Source organism: Urocitellus parryii, chromosome 4 (genome assembly GCF_045843805.1).
Source record: "Urocitellus parryii isolate mUroPar1 chromosome 4, mUroPar1.hap1, whole genome shotgun sequence".
Taxonomy (NCBI): domain Eukaryota; kingdom Metazoa; phylum Chordata; class Mammalia; order Rodentia; family Sciuridae; genus Urocitellus; species Urocitellus parryii.
Genome location: NC_135534.1, coordinates 122,896,482 through 122,910,569, shown reverse-complemented (window position 1 = coordinate 122,910,569; position 14,088 = coordinate 122,896,482).

Here is a 14,088-nt window from a genome sequence, read left to right as displayed (position 1 = left end):
ATTAAGGCTAGGGATAGGGTTATGGTAAGGAATATGGTTAGAACTAGGCATAGGTCTAGGGTGAGAATTAGAGTTATTCTTAGGAGTAGGCTTAGGGTGAGGGTTAGGTTTAGGCTACACTAGGGCTAGGATTAGGACTAGGGTTAGTGTTAGGGTTAAGCCTATGTTTTGGGCTAGGGTTAGTCTTTCACTGGGGTTAGGGTTAAGTTTAGAGGAATGGGTGGGGTTATAGCTAGGTTTAGGGCAAGGGTGAGGGTTAGAATTAGGATTAGGCCTAGGGTTATGTGTCAATTAGTATTAAGGCTAGGATTAGTGCTAGCATGAGGGGTAGGTTTTGTAATAGGTTTAGGGCTAGGACTCGGGCTAGGGATAATATCAAGTCTATGCTTATGGTTAAGGATAGATTTAGGGTTAGGTTATGGCTAGATCTAGTGAAAGGGTTAGGTTTAGGTTAAAGGTCAGATTTAGAACTAGAATTATTATTAGTGTCACGGACAGGGTCAAGGTTTGCATTTGGTTTTTGCTAAGGTTAAGGGGTTAGGGCTCGGATCCGCATTGGGTTAGGTTTAAAGTTAAGGTAATGGAAGTGTTTAGGCTTTAGTTAAGGCTTAGGGTCATGGATGGGTTGGGTTTCAGCGATCAGGTTAGGGTTAGCATTAGGGTTAGGGTTATATTTAGTGTAATGGATAGTTTTAGTGCTAGGGTTAAGGCTAGGTTGTGATTTGGATTAAATCTAGGATTAGGGTTAGGCTTAGGGATAGAGATAGGGTTTGGTTTAGGGTAAGTGTTAGGGTTAGGGTAAGTGTTATTTTATGGTTAAGGTTGTGGTTAGGTTAGGATAAGTGTTAGTGTTTGAACTACGGTTAGGGCTAGTGCAAGGGTTAGGTTTAGGTTTAGTTCTAAGTTCAAGATTACACTTAGAGTTAGGTTTACTGTTATGGATAGAGTTTTAATTAGGGTTAGGGTTAGGATAAGGGTAATGGATATGGTTAGAGCTAAAGTTTGGGCTATGATTAAGGTTAGGATTAGGGCTAAGCTTAGGATTAGGATTTTGGATAGGGCTAGGGTTATGTTTAGTATAAGGGTTAGTTTTTTTTTAAGAGAAAGAAAGAGAGAGAGAGAGAGAGAGAGAGAGAGAATTTTTTTAATATTTATATTTTAGTTTTCGGTGGATACACAATCTTTGTTTGTATGTGGTGCTCAGGTACTAACCCAGGTAGCACGCAAGCCAGGCAAGCTCACTACTGCTTGAGCCACATCTCTAGCCCAAGAGTTAGGTTTTGAGCTAGGGTAAGGTCTAAGGAGATGATTAGGGTTAGCGTTTTGGTTAGGATTAGGGCTAGGCTTAGATTTATGCTTAAAGCTAAGTATAGGTCTAGGACTAGCTCTAGGTTTTGTGTTAGGTTTAGGGCTAGGGTTAGGGCTATGGGTAATGTAAAAACTAGCGTTGTGTTTACGGCTAGTTTTAGGTTTAGGATTATGGCTAGGTCTAGTGTTAGTTCTAGGTTTTGGGTTAGTGTCAGATTTAAAGCTAGTTTAAGTGTTAGGATTAGGGTGTGTTTTCGGGATAGGGTTAGAGCCAGAATTAGGACTAGGGTTAGGTCTAGGGATAGGGTAAGTGTTTGATTTAGGTTAAGGGTTATTGTTAGGGCTAGTGCTAGGATTTTATTTAGGTCTAGGGCTAGAGTTATAGCTATATTTAGGATTAGCTTTGGGTCTAGGTGTAGTGTTAGGCTTAGATATAAGTACAGTGTTACCGTTAGGTCTAGTGTTAGGTTTTGGTTTAGGTTTAGGGTCAGGTTTAGACTTAGTGTTACTTTTAGGGTCAGATGGAAGTCAGGGTTAAGTTTAGAGGTAGAATGAGAACTAGGGTTAAGACTAGTAATATGGTTAGAGTTTAAGTTAGGGTAAGGATTAGGGATACGACTAGGGTTAGCATTTGGGTTAGGGTTTGGCTTAGGGTAAAGGATAGGGTTAGAGCTAAGGTTAGGGATAGGGTTAGGGTTAGGTTTAGGGCTAGTGTTAGGGTAAAGATTAGGGTTAAAGCTAGATTTAGGTTTTGTGTTAGGGTAAATGCTATGGTTAGGATAATGACTAATGTATGAACTACGGTTACGATTAAGGCTAGATTTAGGGTTATGGTAAAGGGTAGGTCTAGTGTTAAGGTTAATTTAAGTTACGGTGATGATTAGAGCTAGGATTAGTGTTAGGGTCAGTGTCAGGGTCAGAGTAATATTTAGAGTTAGGGTTAGGGCTAGGTGTAAGGTTTGGGTTATGTTTAGGTTAAGGTTTTGGGTTAGGGATATGGCTTGGTTTTGTTTTATGGCTAGGGCCAGGGCTATGGCATTAGCATTATGGTTAGGGGTAGTGTCAGGGTTTGGTTTGGCTTATAATTCCAGTTAAATTTAGAGTTAGCTTTAGATTTAGAGTTAGGTTTAGATCTAGATTTAGGACTCTGGCTAAGGATAGAACTAGGGCTAGGGCTAGGGCAAGAGTTAAAGTCAGTCTTAGGGCTAGGGTTAGGGTTAGGATAGGATTAAATTAGGGCTATGATTAGCGCTAGGCTTAGTGTTAGTATTAGGCCTAGGGTTAGTCTGGGGGTTAGGGTTAGATTTTGGGTTACAGTTAGGTTTATGGTAAGGGATGGGGCAATGGGTAGTTTTAGGGCTAGAGTGACAGTTAAAATTAGAGTTAGTGCTAGGGCTATGGTTCAGGTTAGGATTAAAGTTAGGCTTAGGGCTAGGATTATGATTAGGGCTAATTTCAGGTCTAGGGTTACAGTTAAAGATTGTTTTAAGTTTAGGTTTATGGCTACGCCTGTGTAAGCATTAGGTTTAGGGTTAGTGTCAGGTTTAGTGCTAAGGGTATTATTAGGGTCATGGTCACGATTAGTGTTTTGGATAGGTTAAGGTTTAAAGTTAGGACTTGATTTAGCATTCAGTTTAGGATCAGCATAATAATAGGGTTAGGTTTAGGTTTCAGGTTAGATTTAGGGTAATGGATAGAGTGAAGATTAGGGATAGGGTGCGGTTTACGCCTAGGTTTATCTTTAGGGTTAGGGTTATATTTAGGGTAATGAATACGGTTAGAACTAGGGTTACAGCTAGGGTTATGGTTGCAATTAATGATAGGGATAGAGTTAGTTTTAGGGTTAAAGCTAGGGTTAAGCTTGGAATAGGGCTAGGATTTGGGGTTAAGTTAGGGCTAGTGTTAGAGTTACAGCTAATGTAAGTACTAGAGTCATGATTAGGGCTAATTTTAGGGTTAGGGGTTAGGACTAGGTCTAGTGTTATGTTTAGATTTAAGATTAGGGTGATGTTTAGACCTAGGTTTAGTGTTAAGGTCAAAGTCAGGGTGAGGGTTAGTTTTAGGGTTCGGCTTAAGACTTGAATGATTGCTAGGTTTAGGGCTAGGTGTAGGATTAAAGCTTGGTTTATGTTAAGGATTAGGGTTAAGTCCATGGCTTGGTTTTGTTTTAGAGCTATGGATAGGGTTAGAGCTTGTTTTAGGATTAGCCTTAGGGTTAGGGCTACGTTAGGTTTAGGTTTAGGCTTATTGTTAGGGTTATATTTAGAGTTAGGGTTAGATCTAGGGTTACGGCCAGGGATATGAATAGGGCAAGGTTTAGACCTATGGTTTGGGCTATGATTTTGCTTCCAGTAAAGTATAGGGTTAGAAGTAGAGTTAGGGCTAAGGTGAGAGTAGAGTTAGTCTTTAGGCTAGGGTTAGGGTAAGGGTTAGGGATAGAGCAAAATTAGGGCTAAGATTAGGGCTATGGTTACTGTAAGTGTTAGGCCTAGGGTTAGGGTTAGGCTATGTTTAGGGTTAGGAGAAGGACTAGGGTTTGTGCTAAGGTTAGAGCTAGGATTATGGCTCGGGCTAAAATCATGTCTAGGGTTATGGTTAGGGATAGTTCTAGGGTTAGGTTTATGTCTAAGTCTAGTGCAAGGGTTAGCTATAGTGTAATAGACAGGTTTAGAGCTAGGGAAATTATTAATATCAGGGTCAGTGTTGGGCTTTGGTTTGTGTTTAAATTTAGGGTTAGGCCTTGAATTAGCATTAGGTTTAGCATTAGGGAAATTATAAAGATAGGTTTAGGGTTCAGGTTAGGTTTAGGGTAATTGACAGTTCCGGGGATAGTGATAGTGTTAGGGTTAGATCTAGGGTTACATTAGCATAGGGGTAATATTTAGGGTAATGGGTACAGTTAGAGTTAGGTTATGGCTAGGGTTATGGTGAAGATTAGGTTTTGAGTTAGAGTTAGAGTGAGGGTTACAACTAGGGTTAGGTTTAAGGTTAGGTTCTGAGCTATGATTAGGGCTAGGCTAGGAGTAAGCTTCAGTGATAGGTCTAGGGACAAGATTACCATAGGTTTTAGGTTAGAGTTAGGGTTAGAGTTAGACCTAGAATTAGTGGTATTGTCAGTATAACGGTCAGGGTTAGGGTTAGAATTTGAGATAGGGTTACAGCTAGAATGAGAGCTTGGGTTAGGGCTATTAAGAGAGTGAGGGTTTTGCTTAGCCTAACTATTAGGGATAGGTCTAGGGTTACCCTTAGTTTTAGGTGTTTGCTTAGGATAAGGATTTGGTTTAGAGCTAGGTTTAGGGCTATGTTAGGGTTATCGTTAGGGTTAAATCTAGGTTTAGGGCTCGAATTAGGACTACTGATTGTGTTAGGGTTAGGGATAGGATTAGGGCCATGGCTAATGTAAGAACTAGGGCTGAATTTAGGTTAGTTTTAGTGTTATGGGTTAGGTTTAGTGTTAGGGTTAGGTTTAAGTTTAGGGTGATATTTATATCTAGGTTTGTGTTAGGATAAGAGTCAGGAAAGGGTTCGTTTTAGGGTTAGTTATATGATTAAAATTATTGTTAGGGTTATACTTAGCTCTCACTTTAAAGTGAGGGTGGTGTTTAGAGCTAGGTTTAGGGTTAAGATATGAGTTAGGGTCAGTGTTAGTCTTAAAGTTAGTGTTAGAACTCGAATTAGAGCTAGGGATAGGTCTAGGTTTAGTGTTATGGTTTGGTTTAAGTTAATGTTTAGGGTTAGGGCTATTGGTTGGTTTTGGTTCAGTCCTAGGGTTAGATTTAGGGATAGTGTAAGTGTTAAGCATAGGCTTTGGGTTAGGGTTAGATTTGTAGTTAGAGTTAGATCTAGGGTTAGGGCTGGGACTAAGGATAGGGCAAGAGTTAGGGCTAGGGATAGTGTTATGGTAAGGGATAGGGGTTTAAAAATAGGGATAAGTATAGGGCGAGAGTTAGAGTGAGTCTTAGGGGCTAGGGTTAGTGTTAGGATTAGAGATATGGCTAAATTAGTGCTTGGATTAGGGCTAGGTTTATTGTTTGGATTAAGCCTAGAATTAGGGTTAGGGTTAAGTTTATGGTAAGAGATGGCATTATAGCTAGATATAGAGGTAGGGTGAGGGTTACAATTTGGGTTAGGGGAAGGGTTAGTTTTAGGGTTATGATTAAAGCTAGGTTTAGGGCTAGGATGAGGGTTAGGGTCTGTTTTAGTTTTAGATCTAGGATTAGGACTAGGGCTAATTTCAGGTCCAGAATTATGTTTAAAGATAGTTTTAGGGTTAGAATTATGGCTACGTCTAGGGTAATGGTTAGGTGTAGGGTTATGTTAAAGTTAAGAGGTAGATGTTTTATTAGAGTCAAGGTCAGGGTTAGGGTTTGGGATACTTTAAGGTTTAAAGTTGGGGCACAAATTAGTGTTAGGGTTAGGTAATGGAAGTGGTAGGTTTAGGTTCAGGTTAGGTTCAGGGTAATGGATTGGGTTAAGATTAGGAATAGGTTTAGGTTCATGCCTAGGGTTAGCATTAGGGTTATCACCATGGTTATGGTAATGGATAGAGTTAGATATTGGTTTAGGGCTAGGTTTATGGTTACGAATAGTGCTAGGGTTAAAGCTAGGATTAGGGCTAGGTTTTGGGTTAAGTTAGGGATAGGGTTAGGATTAGAGTTATTGTAAGTTCTATGTTGATGGTTAGGGCCAGTTTTAGTGTTTTAAGGCTAGAGTTGGTGTTAGCATTAAGGTTAGTGTTGGGGTGATGGTTAGAACTAGTGTTGTTAGGGTCAGTGCCAGGTTCATGGTTAATTAAAGGGTTCAGATTACAACTCATATTAGGGCTAGGGTTAGGGCTAGGTTTAAGGTTAGGGTTTGGTTTAGTTAAGCTTAGGTTTATAGCTATAGCTCAATTTTGTTTTATGGCTTGGCTAGGGTTAGGGCCAGTTTTAGGATTAGTGTTATGGTTTGGCCTAGTGTTAGGGTTTGGCTTAGTCTTTGGGTTAGGGCTTGATTTAGAGTTAAGTTTTGTCTAAGGTGAGTGCTAGGGCAAAGGATAGGGCAAGGATTATGACTAGGGTTAGGGCTAGGATTAGGGTTATGGTAAGGGATAGGGTTAGAATGAGTGAAAGTTCTAATGTGAGAGTTCGAGTTAGTCTTAGGACTAGGGTTAGGGATAGGGCCAAATTAGGGCTAAAATTAGGTCTAGGGTTAGTGTTTGCGTTAGGTCTAGAGTTTTTGTTAGGGTTATAATTAAGGCTATGTTTAGGGCTAGGATAAGGCCTAGGGTTTGTGTTAGTGTTAGGGCTAGAATTATGGCTAGGGCTAATGTCAGGTCTAGGGTTAGAGTTAGGGATATTTTTAGGAAAAGATTTATATCTAGGTCTATTGTAAGGGTTAGTTATAGGTTAATAGTCAGGTTTAGAGCTAGGGGAATTCTTAGGGCCAGGGTCAGTGTTAGGGCTTGGTTTAGGTTTGAGTTTAGGGTTAAGGCTCAAATTAGATTTAGGGTTAGTGTTAGGGTAAAGATCAGGTTAGGTTTAGGGTTCAGATTATGTTTAGGGTAATTGATAATTTTGGGGATAGTGATAGAGTTAGGGTTAGTCCTACAGTTAGCATTAAAATAAGGGTTATGTTTAGGGTAATGGATACAGTTAGAGTTAAGTTTAGGGCTAGGATTATGATTAGGATTAGGTCTTGATTTAGGGTTAGGGTGAGAGTTAGGTTTAAGGCTATGTTTACTGCTCAGATGAGGGTTTGTGTTAGGGCTAGGGCTAGGATTAATTTAATGGCTTATGTCAGGCCTAGAATTAAAGTTAAGTGTAGTTGTAGGGTTTGGCTATGAATAGGTCTAGTGTAAGTGTTAGGTTTAGGGTAAAGGTCTGGTTTAGCACTAGGTATAGTATTATGGTCAGGGTCTGGATTAGGGATTGGTTTGGGTTAAGGTTTAGGGTTAAAACTCAAATTAGCATTAGGTTTAGAGTAATGTATATGTTTTGGTTTAGGATTCAGGTTAGATTTATGGTTTTGAATAGCCTTAGAGATAGCAATACAGTTAGGTTTAGTCCTGTTGTTAGTATTTGGGATTGGATTATGTTTAGGTAAAAGATAGGATTACAGCTAGAGTTAGGGCTATGTTTATGGTTAGGATTAGGGCTATTGTTATGGTTATGGTTAGGGTTATGATTAGGCCTCCTAGCGTTAGGGTTAGGTTTAAGGTAAGTGTTAGGACTATTTTAGGGTTAGGGTTTTGATTAGCCTAAGGATTAGCGATAGGTCTAGGGTTACCATTAGGGTTAGGGTTAGGGTTTTGCTTACAGTTAGGGATAGGGTTAGAGCTCGTGTTAGGGGTAGGGTTAGGGTAAGGGTAAGGGATGATGTTACAGCTAGGTTAGGGTTAGGGTGAGGGTTAAAATTAGGGGTAGGGATAGGGTTAAGTGTAAGGTTATGATTAAAGCTAGTGTTGGGCCTAGGATTAGGACTAGGGATTGTGTTAGAGTTAGGTTAGCATTAGTGCTTGGGCTAATGTCAGCTATAGGGTTAGGGTTATGGATAGTTTTTGGGATAGGTTTTAGACTAGTTATAATATAAGGGTTAGGATGAGGGTTAGGGTCAAGTTTAGAGGTAGGAGTATTATTACAGTCAGGGTCAGAGTTAGGGTTTGGCTTAGGTTAAGGTTGAGAATTAGGGCTCGAGTTAGCATTAGGTTTAAGGATTGGGTTAGGGTAATGATATGATTAGTGTTAGAGTTCAGGTTAGGTTTAGGGTAATGAATAGGTTAGTGTTAGGGATAGTGCTAGGGTCAGGCTGAGGATTACATTTAGGGTTAGGGTTAGGGTAATGGACAGGTTTAGATCTAGGGTTAGGGCTAGGGTTAGGGATAGGATTAGGTTTAATGCTAGGATTAAAGTTAGGGTTAGGGTTAGGGTTAGGTTTAGGTTTGGGGTTAGGGTTAAAGCTAGGGTTGGGTCTTGAATTAGGGCTAGGTTTTGGGTTATGTTAGGGCTCCTCTTAGGAATATGGCTAATGTAAGAGCTAAGGTTATGATTAGGGCTAGTTTTAGGGTTACATTTAGGACTAAGTCTACTTTTAGAATTAGGTTTAGGTTTAGGGTGATGTTCTGAACTAGGATTAGTGTTAGTGTCAGAGTAAGGGTAATGGTTCATTTTAGGGTTAGGGATAGGACTTGAACTAGGGGCTTACAGCTAAATATAAGGTTAGGATTTGGTATAGGTTAATGGTTAGGGTTAGCCCTATGGCTCAGTTTATTTTAGGGCTAAGACTAAAGTTAAAGGTAGTTTTATGATTAGCATTAGTGTTATTGATACTGATAGAATGAGTTTAGGCTAAGGAGTAGATTTACAGTTTTGGTATATTCTAGGGCTAGGGCTATGGCAACCTTACTCAAAGCCTAACTCTTACCTTAAATATAAACATAGACCTATCCCTAATTCTAACCCTAACGCTAGCCCTAAACCTAAATTTAAGCCTATCACGAAACCTAGCTCTAAACCTACACATTACTCCAACTGTACCTAACCCTATTGATAACCCTAACCCTAAATATAACTGGAAAAATAACCCTATACCTAACTTTAAACCTACCACTCGCCATAGCCCAAATCCTAGCTCAAACCGTAACCCATAAAATAAACCTAAACATAATCATATCCTTCACACTAAACCTAAAATAAATCTAATCCTAATACTAAACCTAAACCTACATCTAAACATATCCATTACCCTAACCCTTATCCTAACCCTATTGATAAGCCTAGCCCTAACGCTAACCCTAACCCTAAACCTACCATAATCCTATCACTAAACCAAATGCTGAACCTAACCCTTGACCTAGGATTAGCCCTAACTTTACCTCAAACCCTAACCCTTAACCTAAACATAATTCCAGGCCAAACCCTAACCCTCATTCTAGCCCTAATCCTAACCGTAACCATAGTCCAAACCCTAGCTCAAACTCTAGCCATTTCCCTCACCATAACCCTAAACCTGATACTACACCTAGCCATAACCCTAACCCTATCTCTATCCCTAGCCCTGATTCTCACCCGAAGCCTCAACCAAGCCCTAATACTTACTCAATCCCTGACTCTTACCCTTAACCTAATCCTAGCTTAAAGCCAAACCATAAACCAAACCATAAACCTAGCCCTAATCATAAACTTAACACTAGCCTTAACCCTAGCTGTAACCCCACCCATTACCATAACTCTAACCATAAACCTCATGATAACCCTATCCCTATCCCTAAACCTACTCTAACCCTAACAGAATACCTAACTCTAGACCTAACCATAAACCTAACCCTTACCGTAGTCCTAACCCTAGCTCAAACCTAACAGCTATGCTAAACCTAACAGTAACCCTAGTACTAAACCTAAACCTAACTCTAACTCGACATCTAACCCTGTCCACTACCCTTACTCTAATGATAACCCTAGCCTTAACCCTGACACTAACCCTAATCCTAGACCTAATGCTAAATCTAATCATAGTCTTAGCACTAACCCTAGCTCAAACCCTAACCCATACCCTAAACCTAACACTAGGCTAAACCATAACACTAACTCTGACTCTAGCCCTATTCCTAAACATAATCCTAGCCCTAACCGTATACATTACTCTAATGATAACCATAAACCTAAACCTAACCCTAGGCATAAATAAAAAACCTATCCATTACCCTAAACCTAAACTGAACCCTTAAACTAACCTGAAGTCTAAACCTAACCCTATTCATTACCCTAACCCTAACTCTAAACCTAAAGCTAATTTGAGCCCAAACTCTAAACTCCAAACTAACCCAAACCTGAAATCTGACCCTGACCTAGCTATAAACCTGAACCTTACCCTAAACCCAACTCTGACACTAGACCTAGTCATAAACCTTAGCCTAAAATTATCCCTAACCATAACCCTAGACCTGATAGTAGCTCTAGCCTTAATTTTTGCCATAACCCTAACACAAATGCAAGCCATCATCCTACCCTAAACCTTACCCAAACCCTAACTCTAGCCCTATCCCTAATTTTATTTTTCTCCCTATTTCTGAACCTTGCTATTACCCCATCCCTTACTCTAAAACTAACCCTAACTCTAACCCTTGACTTAATGCTTACACTAATCCTACACCTACCTTATATTAGCCCTAATTTATCCCTATCCCTAAATCTAACACTAGCACTAAGACTAACTCTAACTCTTGCCCTAGGCCTATACCTGGATCTAACCCTATCCCTTTCCATAACCCTAACACTTACCTAACTTTATCCCTAACAATAGCCCTAGCCCAAACCCTAGATCTAACCATAACTCTAAATATAACCCTAACCCTAAGCCTAAACCTCACACTAAAACTAGCCATAACAGTAACACTAATCCTAAAACTAGCCCTAACCTAGTTCTAGCACCCCCCACCCCCCCAAAAAAAACCGAGCCATACCCCTAACCCTAACCCTTAACCTAAACCAAAACCTAACCCTCCACCTAGCCTAATTTTAGCCCTAATTGCAGTCCTACCTTTACCCTAAAACTAACCTTGACTCTGACTCTGACCTTAACACTAACCCTAGCTCTAACATCAACCTAAAAGTATACCTAACCCTAAAACTAGACATAGCCCTAACCATAATCCTAAAAGTAGCCCTAATTATAACTCTAGATCTTACATTAACCTTAGCCCTAATCCTAGCCATAACCTAAGCCAAAACCTAGCCCTAATCAACGCCCTACACCTCTTTTTAATCCTAACACTAACCATAGCCCTAACCATTACCCTAAACCTAACCTTAACCCTAAAACTTGCCCTAACCATAAACCTAATCCTAGCCTTAATCCCAACCATAATCGTAGCCCAAAACCTAGCTCTAACACAATCCATTATCCTAACCATAACCCTAATCCTAATGCTAACCCTATTATAACTCTAACCCTATCTCTAAACCTAACTTTATCCATTATTCTAAACCTAACCTGAACCCTAAACCTAACCATAAACATTACCCTAACCTTAACCCTAACCCTAACACTAATGAGAACCCTGACCCTAAACCTTAACCTAACCCAAATCTTAACCATGACTGTGACCCTAAGAATAACCCTATCTCTAAACTTGACCCTAACCCTCAACCTAACCCTTACACTAGAACTAGCCATAAACCTAAACCAAAACTAACCCTAATCCTGACATTACCTGTAGCACTAATCTTAGCTCTAACCCTAACACAAAACCTAGCCCTAATCCTAGCCTTAAACCTCGCCCTAATACTAGCCCTAAACCCAGCCTTAATCCTCATCCTAACCTAAACTTAGCCCTAACTGTATTTGGACCCTCACCCTAAACCTAGCTATAACATCATACCTTACACTAATCCTAACCCAAACCTTAGCCCCAAACCTAGGCCTAGCCCTAACACTAACCCTAGCATTAATCCTAGAATTAATTTAACCCTCACCCTAACCCTACCCCTAACTATCACCCTAGCACAAACCCTAACCTAGTTTTAAACCTATCCCTTACCATAACCCAAACCCTAACCCTAAACCTAGCCCCAACACTAGCCCAAAATTTTTCCTAGCTCTAAACCTAGACCTAACCCTAACTCTAAAGCAAACCCTAAACTAAGCCTAAACCTCATCCTAACACTAGCCATAATCTTAATGCTAATTGGAAAACTAGCCCTAACCCTACGACTAGCACTCAAAATAAACCAAGTCAAAGGCTTAACACTAATCCTTAACCTACATGAAACCTTATATCTAGCCCTAACCTAGCCCTAATTTGAGTTCAAAGCCTAACTCTAGAACATAACCTGACCCTGACTCAGACCCTATTACTAACCAAGGCTCTAAACACCACCCTAACCCTAAACCTAAACTGAACACTAGACCTAGCCCTAACTCTAATCCTAAAACTAGCCCTAGTTGTAATGCCAGTTCTTACATTAGCCAGAGCCCTGTAATAACAGAAAACCTAGCCCTAATTCGAGAACTAAACCTAGCATTAAACCTAACCCTAACCTTAAGTCTAGCACTATCCCTAACCCTAACACTAGCTCTAATCCTAGCTCTAAACTTATCCCTTACCCTAACCCAAACTCTCAACCTAATGCTACCCTAATCCTAACCCTAATCCTTAGCCTACCCCAATCCATAACTCTAATAATAATTCTAATCATAGCCCTCATTCTAGCTCAAACCCTTACCCAAACCCTAAACCTAACCCTAACCCTTATTCTGACCAACTATAACCCTAGGTTGAAACCTGACACTAACCCTTAACTGAACCCTAAACTAGCCCAAAATGTAACCCTATATGTAAACTTAACCTTAACACTTGACCTAGACAAAAGCCTAATATTAAATCTAGCTATATGTCTAGCACTAGCCCAAAACAAAACCTAGCCCTAGCCCTAACAATAACCCTTAACCTAATCCAAACCCTAACCTTATCACTAGACCTGGCACTCACCCTAATTCTGGCCCCCAAAATAAACCTAACCCTAACACAAAGATCCTTCTCCTAACAAAAACGTTAGCTCTAAACTTTATTCTAACCCAAAATCTAGCCATAATCCTAACCCTAGACCTAACCATAATCCTAAACCTAGTTCTTACATCACCCATAGCCTTAAAGCTAGCCCTAAAACTTAAACAAAACTTAGCCCTAATCCTAGCCCTAACCCTATCCCTAAGTGTAACCCTCACCCTAACTCTCACTTTAGCCCTAACCCTAGCTCAAACACTAACCCTTACCATAATCGTAACCGTAGGCCTAACCCTAAACCAAACCCTAATCCTAGTCTTAATCCTAACCATAACCAAGGCCAAACCCTACCTCTAACTCTATTCATTACACTAAACATAACCCTAACCCTAATGCTAACCCTAGCCCTCAACATAACACTAATCCAAAACCTAGACCTGACACTAAACCTAACACTTGCCCTAACCCAAACCACAGCTCAAACCCTAACACTTACCCTAAACCTAATCCTCACACTAACCCTAGGCCTAACCCTAACCCTAACCCTAGCCCTTCCCATAATCCTAAACATAAACCTAGTCCTACACCTATCCATTACCCTAAATATAAGCCTAACCCAAATGCTAACCCTAGGCCCAACCCTAAACCTATTGCTAACCCTAATCCTATCCATTACCTAAATCTAACCTGAACACTAAAACTAAACCTATCAATTACTCTAACCCTAACCCTAACCCTAATGCGAATTTGAGCCCTAAACCTAAACCAAAGTGTAAACAAGACACGGACTCTAATAACACACCTACCTCTAAACCTGGTCCTAACCCTAAACCTAACCCTTACACTAGACCTTGCCATAAAACTAACCTAACATTATCCTGAACCATAACCCTAGACCTGACATTATCCCTCTACCTAATTCTTGCCCTAAACCTAACACAAACCCGATCCCTCATCCTAGCCCTAAACCTAGCCTTAATCCTAACCTGAACCCTAACCCTAGCACAATTCGTAATTTCAACCCTCACCTTAGTTCTGAACCTATATATAAACACTTCCATTCCCCTTTCCCTAACCCTAAACCTAACAATATCACTAACCCTAAGCTGAGCTCTAACCCTAGGCCTAACCATAACACTAACCCTAGCTCTAATCCAAGCCCTAATTCATCACTAACTGTAACCCTAACTATAATCCTAGTCCTAAAAAGAACTCTAACTCTCACCATAGACCTATATTTAGTACTAACCTTATCTGCTACCAAAAACCTAACACTAGCCCTAACCTTAGCCCTAACC